General features: G+C 39.3%; 1 protein-coding gene across 1 annotated transcript in view; it reads right to left on the minus strand.

Annotated features, from left to right (window-relative positions):
- LOC150091036 (mitochondrial translation release factor in rescue) overlaps nucleotides 1–22,914 on the minus strand; it is a 72,532-nt gene extending 49,618 nt beyond the window's left edge. The window contains exons 1-2 of the mRNA XM_090381371.1: nucleotides 22,833–22,914; nucleotides 7,403–7,561 (exon numbers count right to left, since the gene is read on the minus strand). The gene's annotated coding sequence lies outside the window, so the exon portion shown is untranslated. The remainder of the gene's footprint in view (nucleotides 1–7,402; nucleotides 7,562–22,832) is intronic.
- Nucleotides 22,915–23,769: the final 855 nt, after the last annotated feature.

Raw genomic sequence — 23,769 nt, forward strand, 5'->3', positions numbered from 1 at the left:
AAAAATGAGGGTAGGATTGTGTTATAGGTCTAATAATTTTGATGAGTGCAATGAACAATTATACAGAGAAATAGTGGGCCAGTAAATCACAGTGTCTTATAATGGGGGATTTTAACTTCCCAGATATTGACTGAAACTTGTGGATTGGTCACTTGCACACTTAATTAATTTCGCATCAATTAATTTTGATGCGAAGGGGAAGGGGATGAATCAGATTGGTCCACTTGATATCGATGGGTCAACTGTTGATGATCCTGCTCAGGTAGCTAACAAACTAAATGAATATTTTGCATCGACATTCACACATGAGGAGTTATTCAGCGAGGGGAATGCCAGAGGTGTATTCAACTCTGGCAGTAAGCTAGAGAATGTTGTAATAACTGAGAGTAAAGTGGAGGAGAAATTGTTGAAGATAAATACAAGAAAGGCACCTGGGGTGGATGGGATCTATCCAGTTATATTAAAGGAGGCCGCAAAGGAAGTAAGCAAACCCTTAACCATAATTATGAGAGCTTCCTTGGACTCAGGGGAAGTACCCATGGACTGGAGATGTGCAAATGTGACCCCAATTCACAAAGGAGGATCAAAGGGCGACACAAGTAATTATAGACCTTTTAGTTTAACTTCTGTTCCCGGAAAATTAATGGAGGCACTGGTTAAAGAAGAACTGCAATCATCTAGACAAGACTTCAGTTATAGCTCAGACACAGCATGGTTTTGTTAAGGGGAAGTCTTGCCTGACCAATTTGATTGGATACTATGATTCAGTCACAAAAGAACTGGATGCAGGGAATAACTTTGATATTATATACTTGGATCTTAGAAAGGCTTTTGATACTGTTGCACATGGAAGACTGCTGCACAAATTGGAGCAGTGTGGCATTGGAGGCAAATTGCTGCTATGGATAAAGGGGTGGTTGAGGGGGAGAAGACAGAGAGTGGTAATCAATGGACACTGCTCATTGTGGACTGATGTTATTAGTGGGGTCCCTCAGGGTTCGGTATTGGGTCCATTGTTGTTTTCTGTATTTATAAATGATATTGATGATGATATATCCAGCTTAATGTCCAAGTTTGCTGATGATACGGAGGTTGGCAGGGTTGTCAAGGACACTACTGACACTATGCTACTGCAACAGGATCTCGAAAGGTTGAGCAGATGGGCTGAGAAGTGGCAAATGAAGTTTAACATTGACAAATGTAAAGTACTACATATGGGAAACAGCAACCCCAGAGCAACGTATCAACTCTGTGGTACTACACTGACAGTGGTAGAGAATGAAAGGGACCTGCAGGGATAAGGAGGTGATTATTCCCTTGTATAAGGCAATGGTCAGGCCACACCTAGAGTACTGTATACAGGTCTGGAGGCCTCATTTCAAGAAGGATGTAGAGATGCTGGAAAGAGTACAGAGAAGGGCTACAAGATTAGTGAATGGAACAAAGGGGTGCCTTACGAAGAAAGGCTTAAGTTTTGCAAATTACAGTGTCTGGGGACTAGGCACCAGCGAGGTGATCTGACAGAGGTGTATAAAGCCTTGAATGGTTTGAGCATGCTCAATGCTGATGGGATTCTTCCTCTTGCTCAGAAAAATCACCTAAGAGGGTATAAATTCAAATTGAGAAAAGACAGATGTAGGATAGACGTGAGGAAATTTGCCTTTAGCCAGCGGGTGGTTGGTTGGTGGAATAGACTTCCATCCCTTGTCGTGGAAGTTGATAGCCTAAATAAGTTTAAGGCTCAGCTGGGCAGGTATTTCGAACGAACAGAGGGGTGAAGTGGTTATTTTTTATTTATTTATTTATTATTATTTTATTTTTTATTTTTTTTGGCTGATGCTGCATAAGCTTGCTTTCTTGCATCAAATGCCTCTATTAATGCTAATGCTAATTACGAGAGAATCCTTGGACTCAGTGGGAGTCCCCAGTGACTGGAGATGTGTCTCCAGTCACTGGGGACAAATGTATCTCCAATTCACAAAGGGAGATCAAAGGTTGACATAAGTAATTACAGACCAGTTAGTTTGACTTCTATTGCAGGGAATATGGATTAATAATGGATTAAAGATTCCAGGTTAAAGAAACATTTCAGGATCATCTAGACAAGACAGCAGCAATAATTCAAACAGCACGGGTTTGTTAAGGGGAAGGCTTGTCTGACCAATTTAATTGGATACTATGATATGGTCACAAAGGAACTGGATGCAAAAATTAATTTTGATATCATATACGTCGATTTCAGGAAAGCCTTCGATACTATTGCACATGGAACATTACTCTACAAATTGGAGCATCATGTCATTAAGGGCAAGTTGCTACAATGGATAAAAGGATGGTTGAGTGGGAGAAGACAAAGAGTGGTAATAAATGGACGTTGTTCTTTGTGGTGTCCCCGGAGTACAGTGTTGGGCCCATTGTTGTTTTGTATATTTATCAATGATATTGATGAAGGTATATCAAGCTTAATGTCAAAGTTTGCAAATGACAAAGGTTGGCAGGGTTGTTAATGACAGTATGCTGCTGCTGCTGCTGCTGCTGCAACAGGATCTAGAAAAGTTGGGCAGATGGGCTGAGAAGTGGCAACTGAAGTTTAACATTGACAAATGCAAAGTACTGTATATGGGTAGCAGTAACCCCACAGAAATGTAACAACTGGTTGGTGTTACACTCAGGGTAGTGGAGAATGAAAGAGACTTGGAGGTAATTGAGTAGTCAAGTATGAAGTTTTCTGAGCACTGCAGACAAATTTCCAGAGTAGGTCATGGGGTCATGCAATGATATACAGGAATTTTGCGAGCAGGGATAAGGTGATTATCCCATTGTATAAGGCAATAGTTAGGCCACACAGCGTACAGGCCTGGAGGCCTCATTTTAGGAAGGATATAGAGTTACTAGAACGAGTACAGAGAAGGGCAACAAGACTGGTGAGAGGAACAAAGCGGTGCTCTTATGAAGAATGGCTTAATTTGTGCAAATTGCAGTCTGGATACTAGGCACCTGCGAGGCAATTTGATTGAGGTGTATAAGGTCTTGAATGGATTGAGCAGGCTCAATGCTGATAGGATTCTTCCTCTTGCTCAGATTACAAACCTGAGGGTGCATAAAATAAAATTGCAGAAAGACAGTTGTCTATTAGATGTGAAAAAATTTTACTTTAGCCAGGGGGTAAAAAAAAGTAAAGTAAAGTGCAGCCATTATCAACCCACTGCAGGATGGAAGCCTCCTCAACAATTCATGTTGAGGGAAATGGACCATAATCTATCACGCTGGTCCAGTGCGGGTTGGCAGATCAACCGTATTCAGCAGTCAGGGACTTGAACCCCGGTCTACTCAAAGAGCGTGTGCTACTGCACTCCCGCTCCTGCCCACTCGGCTACGGAGGCCTCTATTGTTGTTGTTGTGGAAGTTGATAGCTTAAATAAATTCAGGCCAGAACTAGACAAACATCTAGAACGAATGGATGGGTGAAATGGGAAGGTTTTTTTTTGGCTGATGCTGTATAAGCTTGCTTTCTTGCATCATATGCTAATACTAAATGTAACGGAAATCTGAAAAAGTCAAGAAACTGAGATCTAGTTTACTAGATACATTGTTGTACACAAAATAATAAGGTAAGAAAAAAAAAAAAAAAAAACTTCTGTTTACACCCCAAGATGACCACACAGCCAGAGCAGTTCACAACATTGAAGTAATACAAGAAACAGCACCGTATTTAGCAGTCACGGACTTAAACCCCCTGTCACTCAAAGCACGTATACCCTTGTGCCTGACACTTGGCTATGGTAGCTTGCATGTTAATGAGTAATTTCAGTAATTGTTGTATTATAAAAATCAAAAATATTTTTGTTTGTGAGGTTCCACAAATTCTTTCCAAAATAAGAAATTGCCTGACTAATGAGACTTAGTCATTAAAAGATAAAACTAAGTCGGTAATTAATTAAAGGCTTAACTGTTCCTGCTAAAAAAAAGTTCAAAGCCAAAAAAAATATGGTTAAAAAGGAAATAATATTTTTTGAAGATGAGGGAATAAGGGGGGTATGTCTGCAACTCATCTATGACTATCGCAGTACAATAGCATCGTCCAGCATAGAATCTTAAAGGGCGCTTGCTATGGCTAATCAAATATGTACCAAACTTAGATCCAGTTTAAATGGCAACACTATCGATTGCTTATATTTCTTAAGCACTCGCCTTTATTTGGACAGGTAGTGTGGATGCTTAAACGTATCTAAAATTTGCAGTATCAACATATACATTTTTTTGTTTTTAGAATAACTGTATTTTTAATAATTTTTGTCAAAATATTTATTATTGTAATAAAACTCTGCTTTAAAACGTAAATTCGAGTAATTACTTGTTTTTTTTCTTACTTTATTGCATCTAATTGTCATCAAAATTTATTGAGAAAAATGTTTGTTTTTGGAATACCGGTATCCGTTTCATAAATTAAAAATACCGAAATAGCAGTATTAAGATTTTGACCGGTATTGTGAACCCTAATGGGAACCTGATGGCTACTGACATTGAGGTTTGGAAATGCTTGTTTCTAGTCTAGTTATTTACAGAACTCTCCCATACAGATCACATGGGAAGTTCAACAGTTTCATGGTCTTACATGAGATATTTTTAAAGATTTGTTATTATTTTTGAACAGTAAACAGTAAAACTATTACAAGTGAATACAATATTCACTTGAAATAGAAGTTAGCAACTTGTGTAGTATTTAAATTTCATATGCTTCATAGCACACCAAATTTGAAATAAATTTTTAAAAAATTTTAAAACGAAAGTTAATAATAGTATGAAATGTGGATATATTTTTTAAAAACTATTTATACACATAATAAGCAGAAATATATGCACATGAAGATACATGTGTAATCGTTTTTAAACTGAAAAATATAAGATTTATCTTTATATTTTATGCCCATAACTTTTTTTTTTAATTTTCAACAAAATTAATGTTTTTTTAAAAACAAAAGGTTTTTGAAAACAGAATAACCATTTGATTGTTTCATTAAAAACTAAAAAATTTCACACAATACATCTTCTAATCTATTACGAAAGAATATATTAGTATACTCCAAGAATTCAAAAATTCAAAACTTTTTCCATAAAGTAATAAGAAAGTTGGCATCTGTCAATGCAATTTCCACTGTCTTTATTACAATATGGGGTGCCACTAGTAAACAATTAATATAATAAACCAATAACAATTTCATGATTTATACAGGGTGTCTCAAAAATATTGGTACAAACGTTTAGGGGAGTTAGGGAACATCTAAATGAATGTGAATCGCATAGGAACCCATAACCAGAAACGTCACGGGAAAGTAGTAGCAGAGGCACAAGAAGCAGAAATGACACAATTAGTGGCAAACTTTTAGTTGACATAATATTAACAATGGAGTACAAGATGGATGCATTTCATGATGTTACAACAGATGCTCGAAGGTTCCACCATAAGACATGATGCAAGCGTGAGACCGATGCAGCATGGATTGGTGGACATGGTCGAACACACCTTGAGTTTCTTTGACAGTAGCAGGAGCGCAGACGAGTCTCGCCCCGAGATCCATTTCCGTCTCCACAGGCGACTCATACACGATAGATTTGAGGGACCCCCAAAAGAAATCAAGGCTCGATAAATCAGGTGAGCGTGGGGGACAGGCAACGGGTCCACCAAGACCAATCCATCGACACACAAAACACCTGTTCAAATGGTTACGAACACACCTTCCATAATGGGCAGGCGCCCCGTCATGTTGAAACCAAATGTTGCATCTCACATTTGCTGGAACATTGTCAAGTAACCCTGGTACAACTTGTTCAAGAAAGATCCGATATTTAGCGGAATTCATGAGGGATGGTAACAGGTATGGGCCGACTAAGCAGTCACCGACCATACCTGCCCACACATTTATTGCGAAGCGATGTTGTGCCACATGGGGGCGCACACCGTGTATGTTGTCGTGAGCTCACACATGAGCACTGTGCTGATTGAATAAGCCTTCCCGAGTGAAATAAGCCTTATCTGTGAACAAAACATAGGCTGGAAAATTCAGGTCTTGAACACTTTCTTGGAGAATCCACTGCGCAAAAACTACACGTGCAGGATGATCTTGGGGAGCAGTAACTGAACCCTTTGGAGATGAAAGGGATGTAAGGAATCGTTGTGCCAGACATGCTGTACACTGCAACGAGACACTCCTAAGGTAGACAACGGCAAGTGTGCTGGCAGTAGGATTATTCTGGACGGCATTCAACACACTTTCTTCCATGGTGTGAGTTCGCGTCAAATGTGGTCTGCCCACACTACTCCTGTTACCTCTAAATGACCCATAATCACACAGTTTTTTATGCACACGCGCAAACATATGGTGGTCCAGTACATGTCTGTCTGGGAAGCATTCTCCATAAATTCGTTCAGCAGCTCGTCCATTGCCCTCTGCTAATCCATACACTAGGTGCATGTCTGCCAGCTCACAGTTCGTATATCGATGCATGCTCTTTGTGCAGCGACTACTGCTTGAATGAGTAAACCAGAAATTTTCCATCTCGCGAACTGATGAACAGCGCCGTGTACCGACTTACAGTGACGTTTCCGGTTATGGGTTCCTATGCCGATTCACATTCCTTTAGATGTTACCTACCTCCCGGCGCCTCCGTAGCCAGGTGGGCAGGAGCAACAGTGCGTAGCACACGCTTCTTGATTAGACCGGGGATTGAACCTGTGACCACCAAATATAGAGGATGCGGAAAGGTCAGGGAATGACCACCGCATATCCCCAGAGCAATATGGCCTAAGTTGCTAATGCTCCTAAAAACCAAATAACAAACAACCTATCTCCCCTAAACGTTTGTACCAATATTTTTGAGACACCCTGTATATTTATTATTAAACTGATAACAAAAAAAAAAAAGAAAAATCGGCTCATCACAAAGCAACCACTTCATATGAACAAAATGAGAACATTTCTTTTCTGCACTTCTACAACATTTCCCATTCACTCCTTCAATTAGCCAAGGCGAAAAATAATATATAAATTGCCCATGTGTTATGCACAAAAAAGAGAAATAATAAATGCTCAGTAAAATAATTGTTACTGTATTTCTATTTATTCAATTTTAATGAAATTTGAGATGGCTCAACAAATCTTTCTAAAAGAGCCATATACTGTCCACCGGGAGTCCAAGTTATTATATGCAGGCATGGACAGGGCTAAAAGTGCTATATGTGAACACACCTAAAACCAGAGTGACATTTTATTGAGCATTTAAGTACAGAAGATTTAAAAAAAGAAAAAAAATGTTATATTATACAACAATAAAAATTTTACATTACTGGTGTTGCAAATAAAAGATTCTCTACTGCGTTTAAAAAAAATATATCAATATTAACCTGAAACTGAAAGAGGCACTCCTTTTCATCTTTCAAATCTTTATTTTTACGAAATTCTTCTCGAATCCACGTCAGATAAAAATCTTTTTCTGTGTATCTCAAACTAGTTGAATATCTCAGCAAATCCTTATAAAGTTGAAGGACCGTCCGTTTGCATATCTGGAGACACATTTCTAGATATATATATATGTACATAAAAAAAACCTCATCTTTAAAAATGACCTGAATTATTACAGTTTACCATGTAATATACAGGGTGTCTCAAAAATATTGGTATAAACGTTTAGGGTAGGTAGGTAACATCTAAAAGAATGTGAATCGCATAGGAACTGGAAACGTCACAGTAAGTCGGTACATGGCACTGTTCATCAGTTCGCGAGAGGGAAAATTTCTGGTTTACTCATTCAAGCAGTAGTTGCCGCAAGAAGAGCATGCATCGATATACGAACTTTGAGCTGGCAGACATGGACCTAGTGTATGGATTAGCAGAGGGCCCACACGGTGTGTACCCCCATGCGGCACAACATTGCTTCGCAATAAATGTGTGGGCAGGTATGGTCGGTGACTGCTTAGTCGGCCCATACCTGTTACCATCCCGCATGAACTACGCTAAATATCGAATCTTTCTTGAACAAGTTCTACCAGGGTTACTTGATGATGTTCTAGTAAATGTGAGACGCAACATTTGTTTTCAATATGATGGAGCGCCTGCCCATTATGGAAGGTGTGTTCGTGACCATTTGAACAGGCATTTTGGGCGTCGATGGATTGGCCTTGGTGGACCAGTTGCCTGGCCCCCACGCTCACCTGATTTATCAAGCCTTGATTTCTTTCCTGGGGGGGGGGGGGTCCCTCAAATCTATCATGTATGAATCGCCTGTGGAGACTCGTCTGTGCTGCTGCTACTGTCAAAGAAACTCCAGGTGTGTTCGACCGTGTCCGCCAATCCATGCTGCGTCAGTGTCACGCATGCATCGTGTCTCATAGTGAAACCTTCGAGCATCTGTTGTAACATCATGAAATGCATCCCTCTTGTACTCCATTGTTAATATTATGTCAAATAAGTGTTTGCTACTAATTACTGTCTTGTTTCATTTCTGCTTCTCCGTGCCTCTACTACTTTCCCGTGACGTTTCCGGTTATGGGTTCCTATGCGATTCACATTCCTTTAGATGTTACCTACCTCCCCTAAACATTTGTACCAATATTTTTGAGACACCCTGTATAGTATAATGTTTACAATAGTCTTTAAATACAATAATAAGCCAAAATACATATAAATTAACAAAAGTATTCAAGCAAAGAATAAAAAAAAAAAAAAAAAAAAAATTGAGTACTGTGTCATCCATTGCAATTTCAATATAATCTTGGCAAGTTTATGTGTATCTCAAACTAGTTGAATTGTTCTACTTAGTAACAGGTGAGTTACATCAGCAGCGGAATAATTTTTCAGTTGTTAAAAGACACTGCTAAATCACATAAATTTTGTGTAATAAGCTGTTTACTGAAATTTTACCACTTTGGTGTAAGCTTAGAGTGGCTACAATCCAACTAATTCACATTAGATAAAGGAATACATCATTTATATCTTCAGGAGAGCATGATGAGGGAAATTCAACAGAACTCTTGAACATAGTCTATCTATATTAAATTTAGACTGAAGCAACAACATTTCATTAAACAGCTCATACAAAATTCTTGCATAATATAACAATGTCATTATTTCATTAATCACTAAAATGATAAAACATATAACATCCCTTTCTCCAGCTAATTAAAATAAACGTTTATTGCATACTAATTGTTCTATACAAATATCCTTCAACTAGAGGCATAGGGGTTTTACAAGTTGACAATATTAAAATATGATAATATTTGACAACATGACAATATTAAAATTAAGTTAAAATTATCATAACATTATTTGGAAAAAGGAATAAAAATAAAACGGCAAAATTGTAATGTAATACAGAATATCTTGGTAATCACCAAGACTTCCTTGGAAATAAGTTTTTCAATTCCTTGGTTATTTCCAAGTTATATTATATGTGGAGGACTACTGTTAGTATAATAAACACAAAACAGAACATACTGAATGACAAATACATTCACGAAATGCACAGACTATCAAAATAAGATGCTGATAGTAAATGAATATGCTGCTGATAGAATATAGCAGAATTGCAAACATATTCATTTCTGATATTACAGTTTGATATGATGATATATTTGATTGTTCTGATGTTACAGTTGATGTACAAGAGCTGTTCATTAAATGATCATAGTGTGTGTATGAAGACCGATGATAATATGTACAAGACCTGTGTATACAAAGAATTTTGAGCTCCTTGGTACGGTAAATTTTTTGGAAAATTTTGCCATCTCTTGGCTTAATTAACATATTTAATTGCCTTCAATAAATATTTTAATAATCTCAATTGCATTCATAAGCTTATTTTTAAATTTAGCCACATATTTTGTAAGTTATGAACAACATACGTAGAACTAACCAGTAGCATAGAATAGTAAGGTTTAAATTGTAATAAATAAGTATTTTGAAGGGTTTAATCACCTTTTGGGCATATCTGTTGTATTTTTTGATTAGTTCATATATTAATTTGCGTTTTATAAATAGATTAAATAGGCTTAGTAGCATTTGTTAGCATATTTTTTTAAAATTTAGCTAGTGACTTTGTAGTTACAACTCGTTGCTCTTACCACTATTGTAGTGGTGTTTTGGCTGAAATATCATACGTAATCAGTAGCGTAGAAGAATAGTAGGGTTTTAATTGTAATAAATATGTATTTTGAAGTTTTTAATCACTTTTTCAGCATATATCTTTTGCATTAAGCTAAGGATATAAATAATTTAGCACTGATCATTACGGTATAGTGTAATTGATAACGTACATCTGGAATTTGACAGCTAAGGTATAACGTAAAACTATACAGTGGAATACATATTACTGCCATAGCTCAGTATAGTATAGTAAATTAATCGATTAAATTTATTAACCTTATTAATTTACATTGTTAATTAAATCATATTTAAACGGAAATCATGCCCCAGACTAGAGCAGCAAAGCAACGTGCACAGTGTAGCAGGAATGCTGTGGCAAGGGGGAGAACCAAAGGGAGCGATTCTCCAACACATCACAGACTAAACAAATGTGCAACTTGTGAAAAGTTTGCAGAACTTTCTGGGACAGGACATGATCTTGCCTAGGGGAATGTCTTTGTGTGTGCTCGATGTAAGCAGTGTGAAGAAGTTAGGCACCAATTCAGCATTGTTATGGGCTTTTATGAGAACTTGAAGGACAGGGTAGATGCTGTTGAAGGACTAAAATTGGGGACCCATCAAGCTCTCAGCTACCCACATCAATGCCAAAGCTTGCACTTGATCATCAGGGCAGTATGCACTGGTTCCATAGGAGCTAGTTATTGTCAGTGACTCTATTATCAGGGAGACAGGAAATATATTGTGCAAAAAGGATAGGTGGAATAAGACCAGGGTATGTTTGCCAGGGGAAAAGCTGACGACGTTGTAGAGCAGATATCATCTTTTAAGGGCATAAAGGGTGATACTGTTGTACACGTTAGCACTAATGACATTATGAGTTGGAGATCTGCAGACTTACTTAACAAGCAGAGGTCAATGTTGGAAAAAAAAAAAAACTCGCAAGTTAAGGTTAAATTTGAAAGTGTCTGCAATTCTGCCCAAACATGATAGGAGGGCATATATGATGAGAACCTTGTCAATCAATTCAGCCCTGGATAGATTATGCAAGACTCATCGAATAGAATTTTTCCCAGCATGGTCTGTGCTTGTTAACAGGAGAGACTGTTTCTACAGGGATGGGGTACACTTAAACAGAAAGGGTGCAAGAATATTTGCTGATGCTATCGAGGCAGTGTTAGGTGGGTTATTGTTGTTATTTGGTTTTTAGGAGCATTAGCAACTGAGGTCATATTGCTCCATGATATGCGGTGGTCATTCCCTGACCTTTCCGCATCCTCCGTATTTGGTGGTGACGGGCTCGAACCCCGGTCTAATCAAGAAGCGTGTGCTAAGCACTGCTGCTCCTTCCCACCTGGCTATGGAGGCGCCGGTGGGTTGGAAAACTGCTAGCTTGGGGGGTATTCACAGACTAATAGATTAACAGTAGCCACAGGCAGAGGCAAAAGTGATTCTTGCACTGCTTCTATTGGAATGAACAGCAGCCTGCAAAGTGAGGTACTGGGGATTTCAAGGGCTACTGGGAGTCATCATGAAACAGGTAAATACATGAGTTGTGTTAGGGTAACTATCGATACATATCAAAGAACAAGTGTACGTATACTTGCATGTACACCAATGCTAGAACTATAGTAAATAAGTTTTATGAATTTAAAAATGCTGGTCGAGACAAAGGTGGATACTGTTGTGATATCAGAGATGTGATGCCACATGGATATAAGCAATGCAGAATTGGAATTTGGGGGGGTACAATGTGTACAGAAAGAATAGACAGGACAGGAAGGGAGGAGGGGTTATGCTGTTAGTTAAGAAATGCATAATATCTAAGGAAGTGCATCCAACTGACATTGGTGGACAATGCAATGGTGAATCAGTGTGTTGTGACATAAGCACTGGGAAAAGGAAAATGAGAGTAGGTGTGCCATAGGCCTAATAAATCTGATGAGCAATTGTGCAGAGAAATAGAGTGAGCCAGTAAATCAGAATGTCTTATAATGGGGAATTTTTACTTTCCAGATATTATTGATTGGAACTTGTGGGTAGGTCTTTGCTTTCGCATACTAGCAAGGCTTTTGTGGATTTATTGGATGACTTTTTTCTACAGAAACATGTTCGAAAGGCAACTAGAGGGAGTAATACTCTTGATCTGATTATCAGCAAGCAGTGATTCTTCATGCATTAAGAATCTGCACATAAAGGAACCACTAGGTGGCAGTGATCACAGTGTACTGATGTTTGATTTACTTAAAGGTGTAACTACCATCGGGGTAAAGGAAAGGATTTTTGATTTCGTAAAGTAGTTACAGAGAGTTTTTAAATTCTATATAGTGGGATCAACTGATGATGAATGATGATGAATTCTAAATGGGAAGCCTTCAGGGACTTAATCTAGGAAAGTACCAGGCTTTTCATACCAACTGAGAAACATTGTTCATGGTTTAGGCCTGAATGGATATCAGATGAATTAATGCGGTTCGTGGTAGAGAAGAAAAATGCATGGGATACATATCAATTATCAGGTGACACAGAAGCCTATAGCTAGACATAAGCTAGTCTGTAATCAAGTCACAAAGGAGGTAGACAGGTAAAGGCAGATTATGAGAAATCTTTGGCAAAGGATGCAAAGAAAAACAGCAAGTAAAGAACTCTTTACTTATATAAACTCTAGAAGGAAAGAGATGAATCAGATTGGTCCACTCAACAGAGATAGTTTGATTATTGATGATCATGCTCAGATAACTGATCAACTGAATGAGTATTTTGCATCTACATTCACACATTAGGAGTTATTCAAGAAGGGGAATTCCAGAAGGTTATCAAACTCTAACAGGGAGCTAATAACTGAGAGCAAAGTGGAGGAGAAATTATTGAAGTTAAACATAACTTCAAACATAAAAGCTAACAAACTAAATGAATATTTTGCATCTACATTCACACGAGGAGTTATTCAGGGAGGGGAATGTCATAGGTGTATTCAACTCTGGCAGTAAGCTAGATAATCTTGTAATAACTGAGAGTAAAGTGGAGGACAAATTGTTGAAGATAAATATAAGAAAGGCACCTGGGTTTAATATAACTGGATGGAATCTATCCAGTTATATTAAAGGACGCAGCAAAGGAAGTAAGCAAACACTTAGCCATAATTATGAGAGCTTCCCTGGACTCGGGAGAGGTACCCATGAACTGGAGGTGTGCAAATTTGACCCCAATCCACAAAGAAGGATCAAAGGGAGACACAGGTAATTACAGACCTGTTAGTTTAACTTCTGTTCCAGAGAAATTAATGGAGGCACTGGTTAAAGAAACATTGCAGGATCGTCTAGACAAGACTTCAGTTATAGCTCAGACACAGCATGGATTTGCTAAGGTGAAGTCTTGTCTGACTAATTTGATTGTATACTATGATGTAGTCACAAAGGAACTGGATGCAAAGAATAACTTTGATATCATATATTTGGATCTTAGAAAAGCCGTTGATACTGTTGCACATGGAAGACTGCTGCACAAATTGGAGCAGTGTGGCATTGGAGGCAAATTGCTGCTATGGATAAAGGGATGCTTGAGTGGGAGAAGACAGAGAGTGGTAATCAATGGACACTGCTCTTCATGGACTAATGTCATTAGTGGAGTCCCTGAGGGTTCACTGTTGGGACCATTGTTGTTTTCTGTATTTCTAAATGATACTGATGATGGTATATCAGGCTGATGTCCAAGTTTGAGACAATACGAAGGTTGGCAGGGTTGTTTATTATTATTAGCATATGGTGCAAGGAAGCCAGAGGCTTATGCTGCACCAGCCAAAAAAGAAAAGAATGATGAAAAGAAAGAGAAGAATGATGATATCCAGCTCAGGACCCTGGGTGTGCCAAGCCCATACTCACCAGATGTGAGCCCCTGGGTTAAATGACACTAATGACAGTACACTGCTGCAACAGGATCTAGAAAAGTTGAGCAGATCGGCTGAGAGGTGGCAAATGAAGTTTAACATTGACAAATGTAAAGTACTACATATGGGAAGCAGTAATCCCAGAGTAACATATCAACTCTGTGGTACCACACTGACAGTGGTAGAGAATGAAAAGGACCTGGGGGTAATGGTGCAGGCAGATATGAAGTTTTCTGAGCAGTGCAGACAGTCTGCAAGGGTAGCTCATGGTGTCTTGTCAATGATATACAGGAATTTTTCTAGCAGGGATAAGGAGGTGATTATCCCCTTGTATAAGGCAGTGGTCAGGCCACACCTTGCGTACTGTATACAGGTCAGGAGGCCTCATTTTAAGAAGGGTGTAGAGCTGTTGGAACGAGTACAGAGAAGGGCAACAAGATTAGTGAACAGAACAAAGGGTTGCTCTTACGAAGAAAGGCTTAAGTTTTGCAAATTACAGTGTCTGAAGACTAGGCAACGTGCGAGGTGATCTGATAGAGGTGTATAAAGCCTTGAATGGTTTGAGCATGCTCAATGCTGATGGGATTCTTCCTCTTGGTGAGAATAATCACCTGAGCAGGCATAAATTCAAATTGAGGAAAGATGGTTGTAGGATAGAAGTGCCAAAGTTTGCCTTTAGCCAGCAGGTGGTTGATTGCTGGAACAAACTTCCATCTGTTGTTGTTGAAGTTGATAGCTTAAATATATTCAAGGCAGAACTTGACAAAAATTTGGAGCGAGTGGATGGGTGAAATAAGGGGTTTTTTTTTTTTTTGGCTGATGCTATATAAGCTTGCTTTCTTATTAGCATTAGCTAATACTAATAAGAAAGGCACCTGGGATCTATCTAGTTATATTAAAGGAAGGCAAAGGAAGTAAGGAGACCCTTAGCCATAATTATGAAAGCTTTTTTCGACTCAGGGGAGGTCTCCATGGACTGGAGATGTACAAATGTGTCCCCAATACACAAAGGGGGATCAAAAGATGACAGGGGTAATTACTGACCTGTTAGTCCAACTTCTGTTCGAGGGAAAATAATGGAGTCACTGGTTTAACATTTACTAATGTAAAGTACTGCATATGGGTAGCAGTAACTCCAGAGTATTAGTAGAGGCATATGATGCAAGAAAGTAAGCATATGCAGTATCAGACAAAAAAAAAAAAAAAAAAAAAAAAACCACTTCCATTTCACCCCTCCGTTCGTCCGAAATACCTGTCCAGCTGAGCCTTAAATTTATTTAGACTATCAACTTCCACAACAGGGGATGAAAGCCTGCATTAGTAGATAAATCACCCTCAGTGATCGAGCAGAGAGAAAACTGGATAACCAATTACAAAAAACAGTTGGCAAACCATAAGATGGAAGCTTATTTAGAAGACCTTTTTTGCCAAACATGATTGAAAGCCTTTGAGATGTCAGGAGCGACTGCTTGTGTTTCACCAAACGTTTCCATTAAATTTGTCCAAAAATGGGTAACATAAGCCAAAATATCACTAGTGGATCGACACTGACAGAATCCATACTGGCGATCGTTGATCAGATGGAAGGTTTCTAGGTAGTTTAAGAGTTGGCAGTTAATTGATTTCTCCATTACTTTGGAAAGAGTAGAAGTAATTGCAATGGGACGATATGGGGATGGGAGGAACTTGTCGCCCTTTTTAGGAACTGGCTGCATATGAGCAAATTTTCAAGCAGAAGGAAAAACACCTTTGGAATAAGAAAGTGAAAAAAGGCGGCAAAGAACAGGAGTAAGTTCAGGAGCACAGGTTTTGAGAACAAGTGGAGAAATACCATCAGGACCTGGAGCTTTCTTACCATGGAGATTCGTCAAAATCCTTCTGACATCCTTTTGAAGCAAGACCAGAGGAGGCATTGAATGGAGCGTGTTGCGAATGGTGGTAGGTGTTTTACCAAGATCATTAATACTTGAGTTGGAAGAGAAATGGGATGCTAACAGGTCACCTTTATCCTTGGCTGAAGTGACAACAGAACTCTGGTTTTGACAGAGGTGGGAGCAGAGATGGGTAAAAGTTGCGGCCAATAGCTTTGGCAAGAGACCAATAACTCAGCTACCATTAGGTTAAGAAGCAAGTTTTCTACTCTTAGCCTGTTCAAAATCTAGTTTGCACTGATTAATAACTGCTTTACAATTGTTGCGAGCTTTGGTGTAGGCAGAAATTGAAAGTGAAGAATTAGAAACAAGCCAATTACGATATGCAACGTTCTTCTCTTGAACAGCCTTAACACATTTATTGGAAAACCAAGGTTTAGATAAAGGACGAAATTTTAAAGTGGAGTGTGGAATAAAGGATTCCATTCCTACAAGAATAATTTCACTGACACAGTCTGAGCAAATGTTGACATCAGAAGTTTTGAAACAGTAGTCCGACCAAGGAAAAGAAAAGAAATCTTGCAGGTCATCCCACTTTGCATTCTTGCAATGCTAAACAATACGAGATTGGGAATAGCCATGAGATAAAAACTCCATTGGAGAAGAGACAATCACCAAGTTGTGATCTGAGGTACCTAAAGGACCACTCACTTCAACCGTGTACTTAGAAAGGTTGTTTGTGAGAAAAGGATCAAGCGTGTTAGCTGTATGGTTAGGATTGTCCAGTATCCTTGTAGGTAAGTGAACAATTTGTGCAAGGTCATTAGAAATTGCAAAAGCCTCAGCATCACGACCAGCTGGGTCGGTATGACTAGAAAACGCTAGCCACCTGGAGTTGTGAACATTTACCAAGGAAAATTACCTCACTGTTAGGAAAGTTGGACTGGAGGAAGTCAAATTGCAAAGAGAGGAAGTCAAAGAGCTTCAAGTGATTAGTGGAGTTGGGAGAACAGTAGAGACAACAGATGAATTTGACACAGTGAGGTAGAGAGATTTTAAGCCAGAGAAGATCGAAGAGAGGAGATTCCAAATTACCAAGTCTTGGACAGGGAATATCGGAATGGACATATGTACAAGTACTACCTTTGAGGCGAATGGAATCATACAGTAAATAGTTTGGGCAACTGAGTTGAGCAGTAGTTGAATTAACTGATAACTGAGAGTCTGTCAGAAAAAGTACATGGGGTTTGGCAGAGCTGCAAGTGGAAATGGACATAGTTGAGATTAGAATTGAGACCATGTATATTTGTGAAATGAATTAGGAAGTGTTTGGGAGGTTTAGATCTTTTTGCAGATAAGCTTACTCTATTAGTTTGACAATTCATGGTGTATTCAATAGTAAGAAAAAGTGGGGGGGGGGACATACTGTATGAAGTAATGCAATTTTTGGATATGGCATACACATGGTAAGAATATACCAGATCCTCGACATAAAGTGGCCTCAACAATGCCCCCCGCATACACACTACTCGGACTCCCTCCAGTCACTATCTGACAGAGTAGAGGTAGCAAGATTATACACTAGATGATCCGGAAGCCTCCTAAAGAGTTACCAATAGGTTCGGCCCAGTGTACTAACTAGCGGCCGGCCTGCAATCGCCATTTTTGAGCTGTACCCTTGAAACGTAAGGAAGATTGGATCTCGCCATGATGTTTGTCATAAACTCAAAAGTCATCAGTCATACTGCATGATGGAAGAGATGGGAAATGGCTGACCAGAACTTAGCTCTGGAGACTAAACATGGGCTCCACCACTTCAAGCCTCCAATAAGCAAAGGGGTGGTATTGCACCGGTTGATGAGAGTCATCTACCACCTACCATTGCCTGGTAACACAGAGGGGTGGCATTCCTCCTTGTGGTGTGGGCCGTCACACCTTGACTCCTGCTTACGCAGTTCATACTTGGATGGTCACCCACAGTGTGCTTGACCATGGAGGTTATTATGTGTGAATTAATGTGACTTTTTTTGCTGAACTTGAGCGAGTTTCTCAACATTAGGCGAGTATGTGGTAATTTTCGTCTTTAAAGATGCTGAGAGACTTGCATTATTCAGACAGTTTTTGGATTTTTTTTAATATAGTTCATATTCAAAAATATTTGCCTGAAGAAATATGTCGAGAAAAAAAACAAACCTGAGAGACATCCAAAAGCAAACATTTTCAAATTTATATACTTGTCCGCTAATCCAAGCTTCGAACATAATTTGGTCTTGTTTTTTTCAATTCATCTATTGCCGTCCATTTGTGTAGAACTCAAAGGCAGCCATTTGCCTTTCCAAATCCTCAATTTCAGTTTTAAGGCATTTTAGTCGTCCACTCTCACATGTCCTTGATTTTTAAATGCTCTAACTCCATTTTAAATTGTGCTTATGTGGTGTAAAATTAGAGCCGCAGTTACATGTTCAAAGAGTCACATGCGGCTTGCGAGCACAAGTTGCCGACGACCCCTGAATTAGTATATTACTAATAAAGGTGCACCAACTCAGCATTGTGAGTTTGTGCGCCTTTATGAGAGCTTGAAGAGTAGGGTGCATGCCATCAAAGGTATTAAATTGGGGGCCTATCAAGCTCTCAGCTGCCCAACTCATTGCCAGAGCTTGCACTTGAGCATAAGGCAACACAGTGACAACCTCCAGGACAGAATGTGCTTGTGCTGCTACCACAGGAGGTAGCTATTGTTGGTGACTCTATTGTCAGGAATATAGGAAATATATTGTGCAAAAAGGACAGGTAGAATAGGACGAGGGTATGTCTTTCAGGGGCAAAAGTTGAAGGCATTGTACAGCAGATATCTTTTAAGGGCACAAAAGATGATACTGTTGTACACATTGGCACTAATGACATTAAGAATAGGAGATCTACTGACTTACTTAACAAGTACAGAGCAATGTCAGGGAAAAATTGAGTTAGGGTTGAATTTGAAAGTGTTTGAAATTCTGCCCAGGCATGACAGGAGGGAGTGATAGGAACCTTGTCAATCAACTTGGCTCTGGGGACACTGGCTGTGTTAGGGTAACAAAGAGTAAGAACAGGAGCAAACGGAAGTATCCCATCAGCATTGGGCCTGCTCAAACCATTCACCTTGCAGGTGCCTAGTCTCCAGATGCTGCAACTTGCAGAACTTAAGCCTTTCTTCATAAGTGCACCCCTTTGTTCCTCTCACCAATCTTGTTGCCCTTCTTTGTACTCATTCAGCAACTCTACATCCTTCCTAAAATGAGGCCTCCAGACCTGTATACAGTACTCAAGGTGTGACTGACCATTGCCTTATACAAAGGGATAATCACCTCCTTGTATCTGCTAGCAAAATTCCTATATCTCATTGACAAAACTCCATGACCTGCTCTGGCAGCCCATTTGCACTGCTCAGAGAACTTCATATCTGACTGCACAACTGCCACCAGGTTATATTCATGGAGAGTACAATGTGTACAGAAAGGACCTACTGTCATTGTGGGCTCCAGGCTTTCCTCCCATCTGTACTGGCATAAGCTGGAAGTGTGAGTGTAGCGTAGGGTGTGTCCACGTAATGAACCAATTTGTTGGCCAGTAACTGGCATTTTACAGCCGGGGGGGGATAACAAACACTAGGTTAGTGACCCCTGACTCCCATCCTTAGCCATGTGGAGACATGCCAGGGTTCTGCTATCAAGGCACTTTTACCTTCCCCAGAACGAGTTCCAGGAGAATTGCGGTGGCATGAATGGAAAGAGGAAGACAGTGGGTGAAGATTGGGTAGAGGCCAGAGATAGTACAGAAGGGGAAGATAGCAAGAGGCAACCTCTTGGAATTAGAAGTTTCAAGAATATCAATGATGTGGTTGGTGAATCCCACCCCAAAATATGGGGTCAGTAGTCAGATCTAGTTTTTATCTAGTTCGGGTCCCCTTGACGTGGGCACCTGTACATGATGAGGGGACCTTCAAGTGATGCTGCTGGCCTTCCAGATTAGTATCACTGGGACCTAATGCCCATACCTTGCTTCCAGGGTTACATCACTGGAATCCGGCATGGGCAGCCATGTGCTGTGACCCGTGGAAACTCGGAAAGGGGATTGTGGTGGCTGAGGGGACAAGCCTTAATACATGACTTCAGCCCCTACTTTAACAAGACGGGTGATCCCAGACCGGCCCTACTGTGTTCAATCGGCGGGTGGCTCTTACTGCTAGGATCAACTGCATTCCAATAAATCTCCCTCCCTTTGGTCCTGGGATGGGATCAAACCTTATTGGAAACATAGGTATGGTGCTCCTAAGCGAATTTGGCATCCCATCCATGTACACAGTACCTGCTAGTTCACGAGTGGGCGTCCCCTTGTAGGGCTCTGTGGTGGGTGAGGTACTTAGGACATCGGAAATTTTTATCTTACTCATATGAGTAATTTAAATCCTATTTCTTCTGAAAATAATGAAAATACCTTGGTAAAAAGAGTCAAGAACTGAGGACACACCATCATCAGTGACCCCGCTCTTTCTCATTCTCTATTCCGTCGATCAGAAGATGTCACCCTTCTTTATCGAGAAAGGATTAGATGGGTTGGCAGGATCACCAAAATCCGTTAAACGGCTGCATTCTGGTGACCTTTTGGTCGAAGCTTCTAGCACAAAACAAGTGGAAAAAATCCTGAAATCTACATCCATAGGGAGAATGTCTATTACCGTAATCCCCCCCACAAAACTCTGCATTCTTGACGAGGTGTCATATCAGAGTGGGACCTTCATGTATCAGAAGAAGAATCTACTCTGATATGAAAGACTAAGGAATGATAGCTGTCAAGAGAATATAAATGTGAAAGGATGAGAATCTCATTCCTACTTGAGTTCTGTGTAAATCTACACAGAAGTCAGGTTACACAGAACTACCTGAGTTCTGTGTAACCTGATCTGTGTAAATTGCCAAGGAGAGCACCCTGTCTATTCTAGAGCATGCCAGAGGTGGAAGGATGAAAAAGAAATCCAAAACCTAAAAACAGAGCTGAATATCTCCTATTCAGAGGCCAGAAAAACGCATCCAACCAATAAATAGCGGGAAGCCTTCATACGCCCAGAAGGTTTCTCCAAAGTGCGCTATCGGTACACAAACTGAGATGACTATACCACCAAAAGAGTCATTTATTCTGATTGCACGCTATTTATTGCATTCAGAAAAGTTCATCCAAAAAACATGGTCAGCTGCCACGCCTATATCCGTACCTCTTAGTACTGTACCACTACTAAAACCAAGTGGTAAAGAAAAGCCAAAAAGATCGGAAGAGCCACCGTAATACTAAAAACAATGTATGTAGAGGATAAGGAGGTACCAGACGAATCAGCCTTGAAACTCTTTGTGGGGGAGGAAATGGACATGAGTCAGCGTCCTTACTTCCCCAAAAAAGATAAATCCAAGACCGAGAAAAGTAAGCCCTCAGCACCTCAGAAGCCGCATGATAGACCCACCAACGTAAATAATAATGGCTAAATTCTTACAATGGAATTGTCATGGATTCCAACGAAATACTGGCAACATCAATGGAATGAATAAATTTTAAATAAAAAAATTTTAAATTTAAATTTAAAATAATAAAAAATAAGTTTGAATAAATTCAAGGAAGGCTAGACCTCCGTAGCCGAGTGGTTGGGAGCAGGGGTGTAATAGCACACGCTCTCTTTGAGTAGACCGGGGTTCAAGCCCCTGACTGCTGAATACGGTCGATCTGCCAACCCGCACTGGACTAGTGTGGCGGATTATGGTCCATTTCCCTCAGCATGAATTGTTGAGGAGGCTTCCATCCTGCAGTGGGTTGATAATGGCTGCACTTCACCTTTTTTAAGGGAATTTTTTTTTTTTTTTTTTTTGGCTGTATAAGCATGCTTTCTTGTATCATTGCCACTTTTGTTTTTTTTTTTTTTTGTCCTTGCTTTTTCCCATTACATCATTGCCACTACTAATGCTAAATATTGATGCCATCTTTACTCTTTCTGGGATGATACACATAAGAGGGTATAAATTTAAAGTGAAAAAGAACAGCTGTGTTTTGAGATTAATGCATTGTTGAAATATACACTTCGAAAAGTGTTATGGAAGTGTGCAGACTGAATGAATTTAAAGATGGAATGAGCAAATGAAGTGGGTATATATTGGCTGCTGCAAAATCCTTGCTTCCTTTCATCATATTGTCATACTAATCTTTCAAAATAATACTATTATGCTTTTTATATCAGTGGTGAAATCACCATATCGCCACATTGGAAGGGATGCAATGAAGAGTCAGGAATTCCGACGTCTATTTACATATGGTTGTTAAAGATCATCTGACGTTTGCTTGACAATCTAGGGGTATCCAAAATTGGGTAAAACTCCAGATTAGGGTACCCCCGTCCAACATGGCGGCTAGCAAAATAGTGGGAAAGCAATAATTGACAAGTTTTGATTTTGCCCACTAGCTATGCCTAGGGTGTTTTCCCTTCCCACTGTTTTTAGATTATGGACTCATTTTCCGATTCAAAAACAGCGGAAAGTGGGGGGAAACCCTCTCCTCGACGACACAAAACAATTAGAAAGAAAACGCCTCCACAATAATCATCCAATTACAGAACTCGACCGTCAATCACAGCACTGAGTGGGAAGTGCCTTCACCTGTCAATCACTTCTTTCTCGCCTTTTTGACGGGATACTGTAATCTGGAGCCCAAAAATTTATAGTTCCACCAATATATATATATATATATATGACGTACGATCAGTTCGAAAACCACAGCCTCTGAAAACTAGTTGCACCAGCTCTGCTTATAAAATCGAGATACTGTTGATACGTAATATCTACTGATACTGAGTTATTTGCATTCTTTCAACGTACGATATAAAAGGAAAACGAATTACCAACTTATACGCATACTTACTTTTTATGACGCCTTATATATTTCTCGCTTTTTCCTAGCACGTGTTTCTTTTCTCATCTCCCCTACTACATTTTCATGTAGCGCCCCCTTTTCTCACACTTTACAACTCAGAGCTTGTCGCTGCATTGCGGAAATGTCAAAATAGGTGGAGCTGGATGTGCATGCTGGAAAGATTCAGCTGTTTCAGTGAGTTATTTGGATAATTTTTGTCAAATGATGAAGATGAATCGGATTTAAAAGACTAGTAACGACACTGATATTCAGTTTTAAAAATATATCATAAAAAGTTATGAATTCTACAATGCCATTTATGTTTATATGTTTCATTTAATGTTAAATATGAGAACTGAGGAACGTGATGCTTGGACGAAGTAAAGATGCTTCAAGGGATGAAATATCTGTCATTTCTAGCGTGGACTGTCAGTATTTCGCTATATAATCATCATCTGAGGGTGATGTCGTGATAACAAGAGGTAAACATCCGTTATTGAGGATGTTACTCTGATCTGATTGTAGGATATATCAGCTTTCCGGTTTTATTAGGGGATAATGGACGAAACTCCTACAAAATCGAAAGCAGCGAAGTAAGTTATTGATGCTTAAAATCATATAATATGCAAAAAGTAGAAAAAAATGTTTATTCTTTCTTCTCACAACTAATGTAATTGCCGTATGCCAAGTGTTTTAATATCAGAATAAAAATCTTGTTAATCCCAAAATTATAAACGGATTTCTTATTTAGATATAATGTTTATACTAGAATGTTAACAATTTGTTTATTGTCATACCATTTCCAAAAATTGCAAGAAAATACTGGTAAAATGAATTAGTAAGAACTCATTGCACAAAGAACATAATATGCTACAGGCATTTCTAATATTCATAACATCTAAGAGTAACATCTCTTAGAGTCTAAGAGCAATACAACTATGCATTC

Source organism: Mastigoproctus giganteus, chromosome 1, assembly GCF_048544385.1.
Source record: "Mastigoproctus giganteus isolate SK-2022 chromosome 1, ASM4854438v1, whole genome shotgun sequence".
NCBI classification, from domain to species: domain Eukaryota; kingdom Metazoa; phylum Arthropoda; class Arachnida; order Uropygi; family Thelyphonidae; genus Mastigoproctus; species Mastigoproctus giganteus.